This window comes from Macaca mulatta, chromosome 6 (genome assembly GCF_049350105.2).
Source record: "Macaca mulatta isolate MMU2019108-1 chromosome 6, T2T-MMU8v2.0, whole genome shotgun sequence".
NCBI lineage: Eukaryota > Metazoa > Chordata > Mammalia > Primates > Cercopithecidae > Macaca > Macaca mulatta.
In genome coordinates this window covers 40,510,647-40,532,179 of record NC_133411.1, presented here as the reverse complement: position 1 = coordinate 40,532,179, position 21,533 = coordinate 40,510,647, and the positions used below count along the sequence as shown (strand labels likewise).

General features: G+C 38.2%; 1 protein-coding gene and 1 long non-coding RNA gene across 3 annotated transcripts in view; one reads left to right on the top strand and one right to left on the bottom strand.

Annotated features, from left to right (window-relative positions):
• Positions 1-216: 216 nt before the first annotated feature.
• LOC106998723 (uncharacterized) lies at positions 217-5,052 on the bottom strand. Its single transcript, XR_001445262.3, has 3 exons — positions 4,801-5,052; positions 3,213-3,306; positions 217-1,546 (listed from the first exon to the last, which is right to left on the bottom strand). It is a non-coding gene; the product is annotated as an uncharacterized LOC106998723 (long non-coding RNA).
• The window catches only part of DAB2 (DAB adaptor protein 2), a 74,237-nt gene continuing 57,670 nt past the window's right edge, over positions 4,967-21,533 (top strand). Inside the window, exon 1 of one of the 2 annotated variants that reach the window (XM_078004686.1) lies at positions 4,967-5,245. The gene's annotated coding sequence lies outside the window, so the exon portion shown is untranslated. The remainder of the gene's footprint in view (positions 5,246-21,533) is intronic. The other variant, XM_078004684.1, reaches the window with a different exon arrangement.

Here is a 21,533-nt window from a genome sequence, read left to right as displayed (position 1 = left end):
TTCATAAATACATTTAAATCTGTGTGTATAATATGTATCTGACCTTCAGATGGTGGCCATATAATCAAGATTATGAGGCTTTTAATCAACTCACAAGTGACTATCCAAAGGTATTTGGGATACATATAAATTCCAACCAAGGCCAGGCCATTCTTCTTGTCGGCCAAATGTCCTTTGAAGTTGTGACTGAAAAGAAAAAGCCATGAGAAAATATTCGGTTCCAATTCATATTATTTTAGTATTTGTAAGAATTAAGTATGGAAGTTGATTTAGAGAATGCAGGATTCCATCAAGTTTTACAACCTTTGGAGGTAGATGGGTAAGACAATCTCTGTCCTAAAAGAAAAGTTAAACCTGTCAGATAATCAGCCTGGAAGGGAGACACAGAGCTATTCCAAGGACCGTGGACTTTGGCTTCCCGGGGTAAGAGGACGAAAGGACCAGTCTTCAAATTACAAAGTCACTGTTTTAAGTTCTTAAGTAGGGCTCAGTATGCTCTGTCAGAATTCTATGAATGTCTTTACTTAAATCTTTAGATGTTATGAAACCACAATTTCCAGCAGGGTAAGTAGGCAACTCTAAAAATGATGGAGATGACATAATTCCTTTAGTAGCTAAACATTAACCCTAGAAAAATTTAAAATTAAATACAGGAATGTCTAAAAGAATTAGAACAATCTTATTGATGCTTTTGGTCAAGTGCTATGTCCATATTTGGTAATTATAAAACATTAGTAATGTTTAAGAGAATTTTGCATGTTAAAATGAGAGATGAGCTGCATAATTACAATTTAAAATGCATAACGAACTAATTGATGCAGACTTGTGATTTAAACTCAGATACAACAATGTCTATAAAAGCTTTGAAACCCCGTCTCTACTAAAAATACAAAAAAATTAGCCGGGCGAGGTGGCGGGCGCCTGTAGTCCCAGCTACTCGGGAGGCTGAGGCAGGAGAATGGCGTAAACCCGGGAGGCGGAGCTTGCAGTGAGCCGAGATAGCGCCACTGCACTCCAGCCTGGGCGACAGAGCGAGACTCCGTCTCAAAAAAAAAAAAAAAAAAAAAAGCTTTGAAATATGAAAGAGGATTATGCTTCACTGTGTTTATGTGCTTTCCTTTAAGATATTTAAAAGTATTAAATACTTTGGGAAAGTTTTTCAGTTAGACAACTGACACACTTAAAAAGAATGTTGAGTATATTAAATTTACAAAATTAGTTTTTAATTGTATGAAGGAATTTAGTCAATTAAGTGCATAAATATTATTACACACATTCAAAATTCTCCTAAATGTGGTTACTAAAATGCTTTAGATTTACAAATAGAATAATAAGATCAGGAAGCTGCATTTAAAAATTGTGAGAAGCGGGTGAAACTGTGTGTCTACTAAAACTACAAAACATTAGCCGGGCGTGGGGGCGGGTGCCTGTTGTCTCAGCTGCTGGGGAGGCTGAGGCAGGAGAATGGCGTGGACCTGGGAGGCGGAGCATGTAGTGAGCCGAGGTTACCCCACTGCACTCCAGCCTGCGCAACACAGTGAGACTCCTCAAAAAAAAAAAAAAAAAAAAAAAGTGAGAAGCAGTTTTTGGATTTTTAACTTTAATGAATTGATTGCTAAATTTTTAACCAAAAGTTAGCCTTTGAATAGTCTGTTATGTATACAAAAGTCACTTTGAGGACAAAATTATTCACATTTAATAACTGACACTTGCACTATCCTCCCCATATCAACTCAATAGGACTAATAATTAAATTTTTAAAATAAGCTCCTACATATAAATAAGAACAATCTGTTAGAAAAATTGGCTACTTTGTATAAAAATAAGACACAAATAACCAAACAATATGAAGTTATACTTCACTCATAATTTAAAAAATTACAAAAATCAAAAGTATTATCCCATACAGTGTCAGCCAATGAGAGTGCAAAGGTGCAGGCTCATGTGAAGATAAGAATGCAAACTATATATGCAAATTTTAAAATGCATATATTCTTGAACTTGATACTTCCACTTCGGAAATTTATCATATTTGTGTCGTATGGACATATTTGAATGTGTTCACAAAGGCACTTATCCAAGAATGTCCACTGCAGCATTGTTTATATGAAAAAAAAAAAAAGAAAAAATGGAAACAATCTAAATGACTATGTCCATAGAAGATAGGTTAAAAAGAAAATTATTAAATCCATGCAATGGCTTACTACACAACCATTAGAAAGAACAAAGTAGTTTGCTGTGTTATGATATAAAAAAGCTTCTATTACATTCATTGAAAAGGTAATAATAAAGCCAAGTACAGGGCAGTTTTATGATATACTTCCAAAGTATACTGGAAAGAAAAAAATAATGTATATGTGTGTGTGTGTGTGTGTGTGTGTGCATATGCATAGAAAATTTCTGGAAGAATATAAATACACAGATGACTCCTAAAGGTGGCTAACTGTAAGGAAGGTATATTAGTTTGCTCCAGCAAACTAATAACAAAGGATCACAAACTGGCTGGCTTAAAACAACAAAAATTTATTCCCTCAGAGTACTGGAATCTAGAAGTGAGAAATGAAGTTGTTGGCCAGGTTGGGCCCTTCCAAGGGCTGGGAGGGAGAATCTGCCCCATGCCTCTCTTCTAACTTCCGGGAAGAGCTGTCTATTCTTGGTGCTCCTTGACTTGTAGATGCATTGCTCCAATCTCTTCCTCCACCTTACAACCGTCATATTGAATTAGGGGCTCACCCTGCTCCAGTATGACTTCATCTTAACTAATGATAGCTACAGCCACTCTATTTCAAATCCAGTGATGTTCTGAGGTACTTGGGGTTACAACTTCAACATATCTTTTTTTGAAGGACAAAATTCAACTCATAACAACAACAACAACAACAAAAGGCCATTCTAGGCTTTGGATAAAAGTCTAAAAATCAGTTAATAAGAAAAGATTACTATTAAAGTAATCTCAGCATGATTAAGTGTTATTTATGGTCCTGATCCCATCTAACATAAATATTTAGAGAACAAATACCATGCCATATAAACTGATTGTCCAAAATTCAACATTTGGCATTCAATTGATTTTAACGATGTTTCTCTCTCATACAGAAGATTTCTTTCTGGTTCAAAATAATTGAAATTAAAACCCAGTTTCCCTCAGACGAGATTTTCATTGCATGGAATCCCATAGTTGGAAGGGCCCTTAGAGACTTTTTAGTGTATACCTTCAACATTTTGTCAGTATTTCCAACGAGAGGCCCAGACTCTCTTGAACACCTCTAGGAATGAAAAATCACTGCTCCCTGAAGCAGGATCATCCTGATGGTTAGAAAACAAATACTCAGTCAAATTATGTCCTCCTACAATTTTCACCAATTTGTCTTTGGTCAACCATCTGAGCCTTTCAAGATCACATATGTATTACATATATTATATATGTGTATATTACGTATACACAAAAATAAACAATACATATATTTATATAACTTATATAAACATACCGTATATATATTTTTGATATGATAACCACTGAAGCATTTGGGGACACCTTCTTTTGAGTTCTATACTATGTTTTAGCTGAGTGGCAATTATAACCCAACTTCTTGTTAGAGGTAAGTATCAAAAATCAAAATTACAGACATAAGATTTTAATAAGAAAATACCCAATATAAACATAAGTTCTACAACTTTGCTTTGAAGACTTGTCTTATTTCCAGAACATAATAATTTCAGAAAGAGATACATTCTTCTCAGAAGAATGTTTAAGAGATATTTCATGTATATAAGGAAGAACGGAAAGCCTTGTAAATAATAGGGGAAATTTTGTGGGAAATTTGCCCAAGAAATCCTTTAGAAAACTTAAGTGCTCAAGGCAGCTTGAACAAAGGCATAGATTCTGTGTATGAAAGGGTTCCATAAAGTTGTGACAAATTGTTCCATTCACAGTTACCCTGCCAGATTTTGTCACACAGTATGAGAGACATTAATAAATATATGTCAGCCTGTTATTCCTTCACAAAACACTCCCTTCACCCAAATAAATAGGCTTGTTTGAGGCTACAATGGCCATCTTTGTCTAAGAAACATTCATTCAATTTGTAGATACATGTTGTTTGCTTGAAGCACCAGTTCACACAAAACTCTTTATACCTGGGAAGAAACAACAGTGATTTCTCTTCAGAAATGTGAAACATCTCTAGAACTCTCAGAAGTGCTGTTGGAAAGTACAGTCATGAGTTGCTTGGTCTTTCAGCAGCTTTCAGAAAATCAAACTGAATGTACACTGTCTTATAAAGATGAAGTTCTAGTAAGACAAATTGAGTTCAGTATCAAGGTAATTTTGCCACCTAATTGTGAGTGAGATGGCTCTGAAAATTAAATGTCCGGCCTGGCGCGGTGGCTCACGCCTGTAATCCCAGCACTTTGGGAGGCCGAGGCAGGCAAATCACTTGAGGTCAGGAGTTCAAGACCAGCCTGGCCAACATGGCGAAACCCTGTCTCTGCTAAAAACACAAAAATTAGCTAGGCATAGTGGCGGGCGCCTGTAGTCCCAGCTACTCGGGAAGCTGAGGCAGGAGAATCACTTGAACCTGTGAGGCGGAGGTTGCAGTGAGCCGAAATTGTGCCACTGCACTCCAGCCTGGGTGACAGAGAGAGACACCGTCTCAAAAAAAAGAAGAAAATCAAAGTCCAAATTTACTCATTTCCTTCTTCCAGACACGAGAAAGCAGAGTATTTTTTGTTACCTCTATAGTTTAAAGAAAACATTCTAGGATAATTAAGGCCTTTGTAATGGTTTATATTAAGCGTTACCTTGATTGGATTGAAGGATACAAAGCATTGCTTCTGGGCTTGTCTGTGAGGGTGTTGCTAGAGATTAACATTTGAATCAGTGGAATGGGAGAGGCAGATCCACCCTTCATCTGGATGAGCACCATCCCGTTGGCTGCCGGCACAGCTAGATTAAAGCAGGCAGAAGAAGGTACAATGATCAGATTTGCTGAGTCTTCTGGCCTTCATGTTTCTCTGGTGCTGGAGGCTTCCTGCTCTCCAACATCAGACTCCAAGTTCTTAGACTTTGGACTCTTGGACTTACACTAGTGATTTGCCAGTGGCTCTCGGGCCTTCTGCCACAGACCGAAGGCTGCCCTGTCGGCTTCCCTACTTTTGAGGTTTTGGGACTTGGACGGATCCACTACTGGCTTCCTTGCTCCTCAGCTTGCAGAAGGCCTATCGTGGGACTTCACCTTGTGATCGTGTGAGTCAGTTCTCCTTAATAAACTCCCTTTCATATATACATGTATCCCTATTTGTTTTGTCCGTCTAGAGAACCTTGACTAATATAGCCTGAAAATAATTCACAGTGGAGGTAGAGAGAAATGCATCACTTAAAAAAGAAATATACCTTCACAGCAATATCCACGACTGGCTTGAGATTGAAAGCTAATAGACGATCTGTGAGCATATTAATGATATATCTTCTGAAAAAGCAACACTCAGTCATGGACTTCTTCCCTTGTATTTAAATAGGATTTTCTTACCAGGAAACAGTTGATTCAGTTCCTGGTGGTGAGCAGTTTATCGCCAAAGGTCAGTTTACTCAGCATTAGAGGAAGGCATTATTATCTAGCCGTTTCTAGAGTTCATGTTTAAAAAATGGTTCGTGGGCCGGGCGCAGTGGCTCACGCCTCTAATCTTAACATTTTGGGAGGCCGAAGCGGGTGGATCGCCTGAGGTCAGGGGTTTGAGACCAGCCCGACCAAGATGGTGAAAATTAGCCAGATGCGGTGGCAGGCGCCTGTAATCCCAGCTACTTGTGAGGCGGAGGTTGCAGTGAGCGGAGATCGCACCATTGCACTCCAGCCTGGGTGACGGAGTGAGACTTCATCTCAAAATAAATAAATAAATAAATACATACATAAATACATAAATAAAGGTGTGTGGATTACTTCTCCATTTTTCTTCATTTTGGGGACAATTTTTGTAGTTACTCATGGTTGTCCATAAGTTAACAAAGTTCAAGAGTAGTGAAAGCAAGGAGTTTATTTAATTAAAATCAGGATATCAATTAAATTCTATTTTTGGCTGAACCCTCTGCTCATTGATCTGTTCCATTTAGTACTGCAAAAAGCCACAGACAGAAATGTTGCTTATCTGGAGATATATACTATTAATGTGCTCAGAAATTGCCAAAAACAAATATTTTTAGCACAATTAAGACTCTAATATTACTATAACCTGTCTTCCCTAATTTTCAGTCATGGTTCAGTGGTAGGTTTTTTTTTTTTTTTTTTCTCCTTTGGACTAAATGTTACGCTATTTTTCTAAGAAATATTTTCTAAATATTGTCCCTCACTTGATTGTATCAACCAGAGTTGGTTTGGAACTGGGTTTTGCAAAATCAGGGGTTTTACCCAACAATGGTTAATTGGGCTTCGGTTTTGGCGTCGTGGCCTATAACAATGTGGACGGTTTCCACTTTCCAAGTTTTCTTAACTGACTGGTGACGCATCCTGAAACAAGAATCCCTGTTTTTCTTTTCAATAATTTTTCCCCTTCTGACAGGGTGGCCTGTGAAACTGAGTTAAAACATGTTATTTCAGTGCCATCGACAATGAGTCAAACTAACCTTTTGCCTTTACCACTTACTTTGTCATAAACCTGGGTAGGAGTATGGGGGTAAGAAGCTTTGTCACTCTGCAGTCTACCTTACTAACTGGGAAAAGAAACCATGAGTTGCCTACACTGCTCTTGTTCTCTTTCCACAGCTCTGTTCCCAACTTTCTCTCCAAGCCAAGAAACTTTGATATCTTTCTGTTCTTAGAGTTCTTGCTCCTCACACCCTATAAATCCAACGCAGAACTCCAATTCTGTTTTATTTCTTCACGGACGTGTTATGGCTATATTTTTATGTACTATAGTTCATTGACTCAAGACTCTCTTGACGGTAAAACACATCATTATTTTCCTACCACCAAGAAAGCTGCCATTTAAAAATCTGTGCATGCCATCGAATGTATGATACATTCCAATTTAAGATACTAAAATAGGAAAAAAGTTATCTTAGAATTGATGAACTATGTGATTTGAGGCAAAAAAGAAAAGAAAATACTTTAAATATTTTTACAAAGGCATTCACACAACCACTGACTTTCCCCTATTCTGATCTACTGGTTATCTATAGCTCTGCCTACCTCTTCCTTCCCTTAATTTTTTCATTCCAAAAAAATGTGGGATGCCTCCTACATGGAGGCTCCATGGTACTTGCCAGAGACAAACAGTAAATAAGAGAAAGACTTTATGCTGGGGAAGCTCCCATTTTGGGAGTAGATACAAAAATGGACTAGAGAATGACAGTAGAGTGACTGTCACTATATTAGTGAGAAGTACAGAATTCCGTGGGAGCACAGTGAAAAATGACCTAACTCGGTCTTCTGGGGGTTATGAAGAGCTGTCCAGAAAGGTAATGTTTCAGCCAAGATCTCAAAGATGAACAAGGAGTGTTAGCCCTTCACAGGGACAAGGCAGGTGAGGAAAGGAGGGAGGGTATCCCAGGTTAAGGAGACAGGAGGCAGCAAGATAAATGTCTGGGCTGTTCACTGACAAATGCACAACGTTGCCTAAGATTGCAGGACAGAAAGAAGTAAGGTGAGCTAAAACCAGCTCATGCGTGGACTTGTGTGCTGTGCAGGAAAATTCAGAATTGACTGAGGAAATTGATGACTCAGAGAAGTGCTTAAGCATAAAATGAAAAGATAAGTTTAGCCCTTTATTTAAAATTTTTAAATTTTGCTTTGTAAGAATAAGATTAATCATGTATAATAAAAAATTCATTGAGTAAGAAAAGGCTTATCATGGAAAACATTAATTTCTGGCTCCAGCCCCCTCATCTTCCATGTCTGAATGATAAGAAATCATCTTTAGTTCTTTCAGTTGTTTTTTTCTTGTAGTTACCTCCATACTAATTTTTAAGTTATGTGGGTGGTTCTTCTTGACATGATAAAACCCTTTAGCTTTTTCTCTGAACAGTTTAAGATCAAAAGTTCAAAGATGTACAAGTAAAGTTTGTAGTAATTAGGGCAATAAAAAAAGCCAAAAGTAACAGAAATACATTTTCAAAAGTAAAATAAAAGATCACAAACAACTTGGAAGTTTTGCAAAATATTTTCCAACTGATTCTTGTTTATTATTGCAACTTAAAATAGAGAATCGAGGCATGCTGCTAGTTTTTAATTTACAACTTCAGATATTATCCATTGATTTTTAAATTTTTCTTCCTATAAAATTTAACTCTTATATGTCACAGCAGGCACCTCTCCATATCATCTTAATATTATTAAAGCACTATTGTTGGCTACATAAATAGTGTTCTTTAAAGTGTGTATAAGTGCTCCAGCAGATAAGTCATCTTCTTATTTTCTTCTCCTGCCCTGGGCAGTTGCCACAACAGAAATACTTTGCCATACTTCTCACTTTATTCATTCCCTGGATGCCTCCATCAGAAACACCTTCATCCTTGTTCTATAGGATGTTTATGGCAGTTGATCTCCAGACCCTACACGGGAATGTCATCCTAGGAATTCTCTTTGTCAGACAGATTTTATTCACATAATAACAATTTAATGGGGTATTAAGGGAGAGAAAGGATAAACATGAGTTCAGTGCCTTCTTTAACTGAATATATATATATATATATATATATATATATATATATATATATAATTTTTTTGGGAGACAAGATCTAGCTCTATCACCCAGGCTGAAGTAAGTCTGGTGGCACAATCTCGGCTCACTGCAAACTCCTCCTCCTAGGCTCAAGTGATCTTCCCATCTCTTAGCCTTCAAAGTAGCTGAGACTACAGGCACATACCACCACACCTGGCTAATTTTTGTATTTTTTGTTGAGATAGGGTTTTGCCCTGTTGCCCAGGCTGGTCTCAAACTCGTGAGCTCAAGTGATCCACTCACCTTGGCCTCCCAAAGTGCTGGGATTACAGGTGTGAACCATCACTCCTGGCCTTTGTATACTATATTTTCAATTTAGATTTGCAATATTTTAGTTCAAATAATTCCTTTGTTTCATGTATGAAATATATATATATATTCTGAGTCATGCATTAATAAATATTAGAGACATAAAGACATGTATGAGAGACATTAAAAACAGAACATTTGAAGCAGAGCTATCCTGTAAAACAGGAGTGTATGACCATATTTCCTAGCTAACTCTTATGCTCTGTTTTCTTGTATTTTTATAACATTTGTGGCGTTGATCAAAGTTTCTAAAGCCATAAGCTAAAATAGAATAGTAATGTCAGAAAAACTTTCCCCTTGATCTCAACTTTCTCACTTGGTCTCCCTGAAGTACTTTCACCAATACTTCAATGGATTTATTTATAAAATTTCAGACTTAGACAAATGTTTAATCTAGATAAAGGTCAAACCTTTCCCCTCTTGGCTCAGGAGGACATATTTTTTACTTTTTTAAATTTAGCACAGCATAACAAAACCAACAACTACAATTTTAAAAATCCTAACTTTGTGGTAGGCTCAGTACATGAAATCGGTACTCAGTATTTTTTTGCCCAGTTGTTTGAATTCTTCCTTTTTCCTTGTAATCTTCTAGCAAATGCACTGTGCATGGGGCAATATCTGGAAAGACTGTCAAACACCACATAAAAAAAATAATGTACGTGTCCTCTTCAAGGAGGGAGCAGGTTTCATTTAAAATGTTTTGATATACCGGCCAGGTGTGGTGGCTCACGCCTGTAATCCCAATATTTTGGGAGGCCGAGGCAGGTGGAATCACTTGAAATCAGGAGTTTGAGACCACCCTGGCCAACATGGTGAAACCCCATCTCTAATAAAAATACAAAAAATTAGTTGGGCACGGTGGTGCACACATGTAATCCTAGCTACTCGGGAGGCCAAGGCAGGCTGAAGCAGGAACCTGGGAGGCGGAGGCTGTAGTGGGCCGACACCACGCCGCTGCACTCCAGCCTGGGAGACAGAGTAAGACTCTGTCTCAAAAAAAAAAAAAGTCTTGATATACCTTTGGAGTGGATGATAAGAACGTGAGGACATATAAAGACCTGAGGTAAGAGTGATAAAATGTCAGCCAATCACTAACAAAGATTTGGCAGTGGCAGAGAGGGGAGGGAGCAAACAAAAGAGATTTCTAAATCACTTTTCACATGAAAAGAATAGGAATTGAAGGATGGAAGAAGTGTATGGTTGGGCAAGGAAGCAAAGAATAAGAATTATAGGAATGTCTAATATTAATATATATGGCAATACATCACTTAACAATAAGAATACATTCTGGGCATTGTTAGATGATTTTGTCATTGTGCAAACATCATAGCGTTCTTACACAAACTCAGGTGACATAGCCTATGACATACCTGGGCTGTACCATATAACCTATTGCTCCTAGGCTACGAACCTATTCAGCATGTTACCATACTGAATGCTGTAAGCAGTTGTAACACAATGGTAAGTATTTGTGTATCTAAACATAGCAAACCATAGAAAAGGTAATGCATTGTGCTATGACTTTATGATAACTCTGAGGTCCCTAAGTGATAGGAATTTTTCAGCTCCATTATAATCTTATGGGACCACTGCAGTATACGTAGTCTGTCATTTATTGAAATGTCATTATGTGGTGCATGACTGTATGTCAAAATAAATGTATTTGTATTTTAATCTGTCCTAAAATATATTTTAAACATTTAGTAACTACGTGTGTGTATATATATAAATGTGTATATATATGTCAAAATATATCCCATTCATTTTCACACCTTCAGAAAGGACTGCTCTAGGCACACAGTCTTGGTTTAGGTGGGTTTCATGTGAAGGCTAGGAACTGATCAAGGGAGGATGTTGAGTTTGATGTGGTGCAAAGCAGAGATGGCAGGCAAGTGACGGCAGAGTGAACCATGAACTGAAAAAAATAATCAGCAGAAACAAGAGATCCAAGCCAGCAGTGGCCAGGAAAACTATAAATCATCTCCTCTTGAGAATCTTCAGAGAGACAGGAAGAAACTCAGGGTTCCCACTGTTAAGTTCAGAGTACATCAGCTGACATCTGGGTTAGTTTTATGCAAGGTCTCTGAGCCTTGAAAAATGCAAGCAAAACCTGAAGCTGTCTAAAAAAGATGGAATTTTATAATGTGTCAGCTTTTGATGAGGACCAAACAGAAAAAGTATTCAACCTAAATAAGGACTCAGTAGAATATCCTTTGCTGAATGTCCCCTAGGGTAAATTTTCTTGGGGCACGGAGAAGGTACTAGAAAGGAGTCTGGACCACACAAACCCCAGAGTTTTTGAAGATTCGGAGAGGCTATAGTTCTAGGAGCTGTGCAGACCTGCACCATTTCAATTTTCCTCAAATATAACGAAACCAATTTAACGTATAATGCCTCAAAGGTTTCTTAGCAAAGTTCAGCAATATCACATGGTAGTCCCTATTCCTGTTCAAGCCAGTGATGGGGAAATGGAAGTCTTGCAAAAACTATTCCAGTATTTCCTGTTGGATAACCTCTGTTGGTCTCTAAAAACACCAAAAGGAGAAGTCAACTGAATCCAAAGTGGCAAAGCTTCCAAAATCAGGGTTGACCAGGTTGAACCATCAGGGCCTGCCTCTTACAAAGACATCTCCTCCTGGTCAAGACTGAATTTTCTTTTCTGTAAAAAGGGCCAATATGCTAACTTATTGTCAGAATTCCTTTCTCATAAGCAGCTTCTGGGCACTTGCATTGTAATTCAAAATGCAATCTTTATTTTAGGGAAAAATCAGTAAAACGGGGCCACACTAACCTGTCATTTTCCTCTTCTATTTTGAAGCTCTCCATATGGGAGTTAACCTCTCCCAAAAAAGCACTTGGAAAATTCCCGGTTAGGCCACTTGCTTGTTTTGTGAATGATGTTTGTGGTTGGCTATAACATATATAGCATGCTTTCTTCTTATTGCTGCCTTCTTCATGCATGTTTTTGTTATTTTGGCATTTTTATGGAAGTGATTAAATATTTGGTTTTAAGCTGGTGTAGAAACTGTAGAGATGGGGAAAATACTCCCTAGCTGAAATCCAACATACACATACCCATACAATCATAAACACACATACATATGCATGCAACATTCCTAAAGTATGTCCAGATAGTTTTGGTTTGATTCAGCTTTTTCTTTTCTTTCTTCCTTTCTTTCTCTCTCTCTTTTTCCTTTCTTTCTTCTTTCTGAGAGGGTGGAGGGAAGGAAATGAAAGGCAATATGATTTCCTTTTCATTTTGGGCTTGTTGCTAATAGAAGCAGCATTGTTTGGATGTCCAAAGCCCCTGCTTTCTACTCAGAGTTAAATGTTGTAGAAATGTTTTTTTCAAGCCTTATTCAGAATGACTGAAATATTTTTGTAGGGCGTCACCTTCCAAGCCATCATTAATGTTTTCAGTTTGAACCACAAGTAGTACTGCTATGGTAGCTTTTATAGGAATATTCTTTCCCCATCCCATCTCACCTCCCCCAAAAACATAAAGCTAAAGTAAATCCTGGTATTAATATTTAGGATAACAATTCCTGACACACTGATAGCATTTAGTAAGCTCTAAAAAGTATCCATAAAAAGCAGAATGTTTCTTATTCTATTAAATCAGGTTTATGCAAGGTTGTATGATAAAAACTAACAATTTTAAGAGAAACCCTGTTTTTGATTATTGGAAAAATTCAACTTCTGTTGACACTCAGAGAGAGGCAAGTATGAAAGAATAAAGTTGGGACTCATGCCAGAATAAGTTTTTATGAGGAATTCTACAGCTGTTAGAAGAGTAAAAACGTCTATTTAATGTTTCATATCTGTTGGTAGACTTAATAAGAGAGAAAATTGATTCCATTTAAATAATTCTTAGAAGTCTTAATTGGAATATCTGGCTTCATTGCTATATAATCCAGTAGTTCAGGCTGCATAATATTTATGTTAAAATTGAAAGGAGATTGTATGTGGATGCATATTAAAATACTCTATATATTTTATTATATCAATGATTTATTAAAGGCATCTGGAGAACACTTTCTTTTTTTTTTTTTTTTTTTTTTTTTTTTGAGACGGAGTCTCGCTCTGTCTCCCGGGCTGGAGTTGCAGTGGCCGGATCTCAGCTCACTGCAAGCTCCGCCTCCCGGGTTCACGCCATTCTCCTGCCTCAGCCTCCCGAGTAGCTGGGACTACAGTCGCCGCCACCTCGCCCGGCTAGTTTTTTGTATTTTTTAGTAGAGACGGAGTTTCACCATGTTCACCAGGATGGTCTCGATCTCCTGACCTCGTGATCCACCCGTCTCGGCCTCCCAAAGTGCTGGGATTACAGGCTTGAGCCACCGCGCCCGGCCCACTTTCTTATCTCTCCGTATTTTTTGTTGATAGGAGACATAAACTAATCATCTAATACTGTTATTATTAAATGAATCAAATCTACTTTCAGTTTCATAATGCCAGTTGCTTGCGGGGGGTACATTTATTTCAACTCTGTAGACATACTGTATACTCAATGCAAATAACAATATCTTCTCTATGTGGTCCTTCATATGTAATTTGGAATTGGGCTAAGAAATAAGCTTTGCCAATAAGCTCTCTAAAAAATAAGATGATCTCTAACTCAGAGCATTGTCAAATTATTTGCAATTTAAAATCATTTTTGATTTACATAAATCAGTTGAAAGCAAAAATCTGATTACGTCCAATCCTCTTTTTTATAACAAAAGTATGTAATGACAGCTCTCTTAAAAATAGAGGCATTTCTATGATATTTCTGTCATGATTGATTTTATCTCTTCTATCATAATATGCAGGACAGATATTTTTCAAATCAAAAGAGTGCCACACATTTTTTTAATGCGTCATTAAATTAGACATTTGGAATTAGGAATTAGTCATCTACTATAGAACACAACATAATGGGTATGCCAATATTGGACATCAGGTCAATGCTACACCAATCTAGGTACGCTCTATTAGATGGTAAAAGCATCTTTTCTGTTAAGGAATATCAAACCTCAGCCTCTCTTGTTATGAATAAATTACACTATGGTTTCATTTCCTCATTATCATTTGTGTTCATTAGTTAGCATCTTCTATTAGGTTTTAAGAAGATCCATTCAGTTAAATGACAAGTATCTCTACTCACTTATTTAGTTAACATAATACTTTTATTGTTTTAAAAGTACTTGAATTTTTGTTGTGTTCAGACTTACATGTCAGTTCAGCCTGGAGACTATTCAATTAAAATGAATACTATAAATTCTCTAAGAAGATTATTTCAGCCAAAAATGTTTCCCAATCCGAAAGGTAAATGTTTTACTAGATTTATATCAGATTTCACTTTTTTTGTAAATAGTACTTCTATGATAGCCCTACCTCTATTCCCTTGGACTTTATTCTGGGTTTGCCTTGAAGGCTATATCTCTTTCTATGAGTTTTGCTCAGAACTGCTACAACCAGTGGGCATTCCTCAGCTAAGAAGAACCAGATGGCCATGAAGAGATGTTAATGTTCCCCTTCACATCTCTTCTGGGCAATCCTTCATAGGGCATAGGACGTACTGCTACTCCGAGACTTAACAATAATCCAAATAACCAAGGACAGTTGTCTTATGTCGATGGCAGTTATAAACCGAAAGGACCTTACCTTTCTGTAGCAAGAAATCGACTTATTTGGGAAGCAAAAGCCCAGACAAAGTTGAGAACTAAGTTGTACCATATATTACAAATGGGGCAGGTGCGGTGGCTCACGCCTGTAATCCCAGCACTTTGGGAGGCTGAGGAGGACAGATCACGAGGTCAAGAGATCGAGACCATCCTGGCTAACACAGTGAAACCCTGTACCTACTAAAAAATAGAAAAGACTAGCTGGGCGTGGTGGTGGGCGGCTGCAGTCCCAGCTACTCGGGAGGCTGAGGCAGAAGAATGGCGGGACCCGGGAGGCGGAGCTTGCAGTGAGCCGATATCATGGCACTGTACTCCAGCCTGGGCGACAGAGCGAGACTATGCCTGGCCTGGGCATTCTGATAAGGTCTAATGTTGAACAGAGGATGGTAAAAGTAACTCAATTGATCCTTGACCCTGGAAGGTGCTCCTCCAGCCTCCAGATGCCTGGATCTACCTCTGGGGGTGGGGAGAACCGGGGAAACAAAGCCAAACTCCCTCAATCATGAGGTGCTATGATATCGAGTCTGAATTCTGAGTTTCTACATGCTGAAATAATACCGTTTTTTCTATAAAACAACTTAATGTAGGAAGCTGTCTGAGACAAATCATAGAAATCCTAGAGTGAGGTTATGACTTGTCTGTAGCACCCACAGGTAATCTAGCAGTAACTGGCACAAGGCAAATGAATGAATGAATGGATGGATGGATGGATGGATGGATGAACTCCATGGGGCACCTAATGGTGGCAGTGATTGTTATTTTTCTTTGCTATAAAAATTTTCAAATATAAACCAAAATAGAACTGTGTATTGAATCTACATATAACCATCACTCTGCTTCAACAATCTTGTTTTGTCTATTCCTTCAATTTTAGAGGCGAACTAGGTTATTTTTAAAATCTAAGGTATCATATCGTTTCACCCATGAATACTTCACTATACATCTCTGACTCACAAAGATGATGCATTTACACACTTGATAATAATTTCTTATCTTCTAAAATGTCAATTTCTCTGTCTCAAAAATATTTTTTGAACAATTGATTTGTTCGAATCAGAATCCACAAGACTCACACACAACATTGTGCTTTTTTCTCTTTTTTTTTTTTGCGATGGAGTCTTGCTTTGTTGCCCAGGCTGGAGTGCAGTGATGTGATCTTGGCCCACTGCAACCTCCGTCTCCTGAGTTCAAGCAATTCTCCTGCCTCACCCTCCTGAGTAGCTAGGACTACAGGCACCAGCCACCACACTCAGCTAATTTTTGTATTTTTGGTAGAGACGGAGTTTCACCGTGTTGGCCAGGCTGGTCTCCTGGCCTCAGGCAATCCACCCTCCTCACCTCCCAAAGTGCTGGGATTACAGGCATGAGCCACCGCACCAGGCAAAATTGTGTATTTTTTTAAATCTCTTAAATGTTTGTAAATCTATAATTGTCTTTCTCATCCCACTCCATTTTATTAATGTCATTGAATTGCTGGAAAAATCTGGTCATATGTCCCATAAAAAGTACCACATTCTGGATTTGACTGACATGGTTAATGGTGTCATTTAAGCAAGTCCTCCACCTGTGTAATTCCTCTATAAAGGTAACCATATTTAGAGGTTTGATCAGATTCAGTTTACGTCAAGTGAATTTTGTTGCTGGCTATGTATTTCCTATTGTATCTCACAGGAGTAATCTTTCTAAACATACCAAATGGCAGGAGTTAATCTGGCCTGACTATATGCCAAGTATAAAATGTAGCAGGTCTCTATTTTGGACCTACTAGAAATCAGATCCTCAAATTAAACAGTATTCTCTCTCTCTCTCGTTTGGTTTGTTTTAATGGATCTGTGTTGGTGCAATAATAAACTATAGGCAGCAACTATTTACATGCAAATATTTTCTCAAACTGGGGACAAGAACAAGAGTGTAAGTTGGGCAAGTTTAGCTGGCATTCCCCTTATTAGAGGAGGACTGTCACTCATGCGTGGATAAACATTTCCAAGTTGGAAGAGTAAGTGAGAAGGGAAAATTAAATCGTGATATTTGGGAACTACATTGGTTTGCTGATAGTCACAGTCAGTGAAATACATTGCATAAGAGAACCAAGAATCAGTTAGCTCTGTCAGTTTGTGATAAGTGCTATGGAGAAAATGTAAATTGAAGAAGAGGGATAAGGTACTAGGGCAGCAATTTTAAATATAATAATTGCATTAGCTTTCTAGGGCTGCCCTAAATTACCAAAAAGGAAATGATTTAAAAGAAATTGATTTTCTTGCACAGTTCGGAAGAATAAAAGTTCAAAATCAAGATGCCATCAAGGCAATGCTACCTCCAAAGGGTATGGGGAAGAATCTATTCCACGCTTCTCTCCTAGCTTCTGGTGATTTCCAGCAAACTTTGGTGTTCATTGGGTTACAACTGCATCACTCTAACTTCTGCCTCCAGCTTCACATTGCCTTCTTTCCTGTGTATATCCAAATTTCTCTTTTCTTAAAAGGACACTAGTGATTAGATTTAGGGTCTACCCTTATCAGCATGGCTTCGCCTTAACTTGAGTACATATGCAGAGACCCTATTTCCAAATAAAGTTACATTCACAAGTTCCAGGCAGAATTTTTGGAGGACACTATTCAACCCAGTACAATGGTCAAAAATATTCTCCATGACAAAGTGGCATTTGAGGAAATATCTAAAGCAGTTAAGGGATGGGACCTGAGCAGTCATTCATCGGGAGGACAGTCCAGGCAAATAGCAAGTGTGAAGTTCTGAGATATGAATGAGCCTGACATGGTTAGAGAACAGCAAGATGACCAGCTGGCTGGAGTGAAGGAAGTGAGGGGAAGATCTGTATGAGCAGTTGTTAGAAAATTAAGGTGGGGTATGGGAGGAGCAAATCAATAGAGCCTTGGAGGCCATTTGTAAGGACTCTGGCTTTGCCTCTGATGCAAACGGGAGTTACTGAAGGGTTCTCAATAAAAGTGTAACATTACTGGATGTATTTCATGAAGATCACTGGCTGTGGGAAGGGTAAGAGCAAAAGCAGTTAGAGGTTATTTCATTAATCCACGTGAGAGGCAATGATGGCTTGGGCCAAGGTAGTAGCAGTGGAGATAGTGAGACACTATCAGAAAATAAAAATAATACATAAAAATATCTCAAGTTTTTTCCATCAATACTTATCTGCTATATATCAAAGTGTTTTGTCACCTGTCAGTATCCATTATCAGACAATAAAAGCAAGTCCCAAAAGTTTAAGAATTCTTTTCATGAGAAAATTTTAAGAAGAACTTGAATGCTTCCTTTGTTCTTGCAATTCACAATGATAACTACCATAGGACCTGCTATTTGCCAGGAATTTATTTTACATTTATTATATTATTTAATCAACAAAATAAACCTGCAACACAAGCATGGTTTTTCATTTTTGCAGATAAGAAATTTAAAGTTCAGAGAAGTTAAGTCATTTATCCGAAGCCATATGACTAGATAATAACAGAGCCGGGATTCTAATTTATGCATGCCTAATTCAATCCTATAGTATTTCCATCAAGCTATAGTGTTAATTATGAAAAAAAGTCATTATTCTCTGATCATTGTGGTCCAGATTTTTAAGCATCATGTTCTAGAGAGACTTCATTTAAGAATCTTTACTTGTAAGTAGTCGATTAGTCAATTTGACTAATTGAACAGGAAGATGGTGGAAAGAGACTCTTTAGTAGTCAAATGTTAGCAGAGAAAGAGACTAGCACATATCTCATAACCAGTGGTGTGTGAGAGCCAGTGCTGATGCTAATAAGAGCCAACTGTCCTCATCTTTTTCCAACTCCACAGTCAGTAACGCCACTTGACAGCTTGAAATAAGCCATGGTGGGAGTTTTTAACACAGAGAAATCAACACATACAGTAAGTCAAGGCGTTTTAAATTCATGGATCTAGTTTACTCACCTACTATTGCCTATAATTCAAACTCAATCACAACAAAATATAAAAGTGTGTGTGTGTGTATATATACGCGTGTGGGCCAAGGGTGGAGGGAGAGAGAGAGAGAAGAAAAGCAGGAGGAGGAAGAAGAGAAGAAGAGACAGCATAATCGACTTGCTAGGTGTGGTTAACGTCTAACATTAGTTTTGAAAACTGCCTCACGTTCAATATAAGTCATAATAATAGAAAATGTCTACTTGTCAGATGAATGCATTTTGCATAAGTCTGTGATTATATGTTTCCTGGTTTGCCTCAGCAAAATGACTATAGGAATGAATGCATTTTCAGCCACAACTTGGATAATTCTAGACTGGTTTTCCGTCTCCCCAAACCAACACCTAGCATAGCCTTCCCAGGTGGTGTTTCTTCAGCAAATACAATTTTGGTAAGCTCAGTTCTTCCATGAAAGACCGACCCCACAGCAATCCAGGGGAAACCTGTGACATGGGTTTCCAGAGCTTTGGCTTCTCTCTCAATAGAAGCAAGTGGTGACGTTTCCTTCTCTGGGCTGCCCTGGAGGAATGTCCTTTCACCAAGAGAGACTGAGAAGGAGAACCAGTTTGAATATTAACCAAAATAAGAATGATTTCTTTGCTATGGGGATAAAAAAGCAAAGTCGCTCCCTTTGGATGGTGTTATTATATCTGAAAGCGTGGTAGAAATTGTGCGGAGGTTATTGGCTATTTTGGATTAGCCTCACAACGTGTATCTTCCACCACTATTTATTCTAAAAAGCAGCTTGTATCCTGAACTAACACATACCCACACACACAGTGCACACACACACACGCTTAACACACATGCACACATTGCTACATAAACTCTCCTGAGCCCTTTCTCAGGGAGACATTTCTTCTTTCTGTGTCCCTTCACTGCTGTGCTCAGCCGTAATGTATCACTTCCCACTTTCTCTTCCCCCTCTCACCAATCTTTGTAGCATTTGTAAGCCAGACCCAGGCTTAGAGTCTTGTGGTGCAAGTCCAGATACCAGAGACAGCCTCGAAAGGGCATTGAGTCACAATCGATGAATCTGGTGAGGAAAAAATGAATCTGATGAGGCCATTGATGCAGAGGAAAGAAACAAATAGCAGGAGCTGAGATACAATGCCAAAGTGTGGCCAGGCCTGGTGGCTCACACCTATCATTTCAGCACTTTGGGAGACCGAGGCAGGTGGATGACAATGTCAGGAGTTGAAGATCAGCTTGGTCAAGATGGTGAAACCCTGTCTCTACTAAAAATACCAAAATTAGTCAGGCATGGTGACAGGCACCTGTAATCCCAGTTACTTGGGAGGCTGAGACTCTGTCTCAAAAAAAACAAAAAAAAGAAAAAGAGAAAGCCAGAGAAGGACAAGGAGCCTGGCAGACTGAAGGCACGGAGCAGTGACAGGAGCAAACAAGAGGAACATAATCAGTGTGCATTCCAAAGTTGGGTTGGAGAGTATGCACCACTTACAGCCTTTTCATTTCTCCATAAAATTTGTAGTAAGAGTTAGTGTTTCCTAGGGGTTAAAAGCACAAACCAAGGAACCAATTACCTGGGTTTAAAGACTGGCTCTGCCATTTACTAGTTCTGTGACTCCTGAGTCAGTTTCCTCATCTGTAAAATTGAGACGGTAGGTTTTAATGCACTGTGTTTTTATGAGGTCTAAATCAATTAATACCTGGAAAGTACTTTAGAAGAGTGTCTATATAAACAGACGTGAAAGTAAGACAATACACATCCATGGACCTAGCATGAAGAAAAAAGATTACCAGCATGATTGGAATGCCCTTTTCTTTATCTCTCTAATTCCTCTCAGAAGTAACCACCACCTTAAACTTGTGATTTATTGCCACTGTTTTTATATACATTTATTTATATGGATATTTGTACCTCTAAGCAATAATTAATTTTATTTTTCGTATTTTAAGCCATATATAAATGGCATCATGCTTTCTGTCTTCTGTAACTTGCTCTGCTTATTTAATCCACCTATGTTGATACAAGCAGCTGTGAGCCATAGAGCCACACCATTGCTGTTATTGTTAAAGACTATTCCCAAGGGATGCGTGCACCATAACTTACTGTCTGTTTTCCTGTTGATAGACACTTACGTTATTTCCACTTTTGGCTATTCTAAACATTCTTAGACACATTTCTTAGCAAACAAGTGCGAGTTACTGCAGGCTGTTTTAGAAGTAAAATGTCTGAGTTTTAAGGTAAGCTTATTTTAAAATTTACTTAATATTTTTAAAATTATTCATTTCAGATGTTTGGAAAAATTTACATTATTTCGCATTATCATTATTTTGCATTGTCATCAGCACTGTGCTATGTGCTAACTACTACTGTCAACCCTTGACACATCTAACTTATTTCATTCTGATAACAACACCATGAGGGAAGTTCTACTATTTCCCTTGCTTTATAGAAGTTCAGCAATATTCCTCAGATACACAGCTGGAAAGCCACAGAGTTAGAATTCATACCTAGAGGCACTATTTCCAGAATCATGCTAAATGCGAAATAGAATATAATAAAAAGCCAAGGTATTTTGGCCAAAAAAGCATTATAAGACCGATAAAAAGGTTTCATTGAAGGGGATGGGACTCCAAATAATCCAGTATGACCCCATTTAAATAATTATATCTGTAAGGACCCTATTTCCAAGGCAGGCACGTTCTGAGGTTTAGGTAGACATGAATTTTGGAAGGGCATTACTCAACCCAGTACAGGGATCCCCTTCTACCATATGTGGCCAAGGAGAGGAGTCTAACCACTTTTCTTATGACAAGCCTTTGAATATTTGAAGAGTTCTGCTAGTCACAGATGTCCCCTTCCTCCCCACCCCGCAGCATAAAGGCTGTCTTGCCCTGGCTGTACGTGCCCATTTCAGTGAG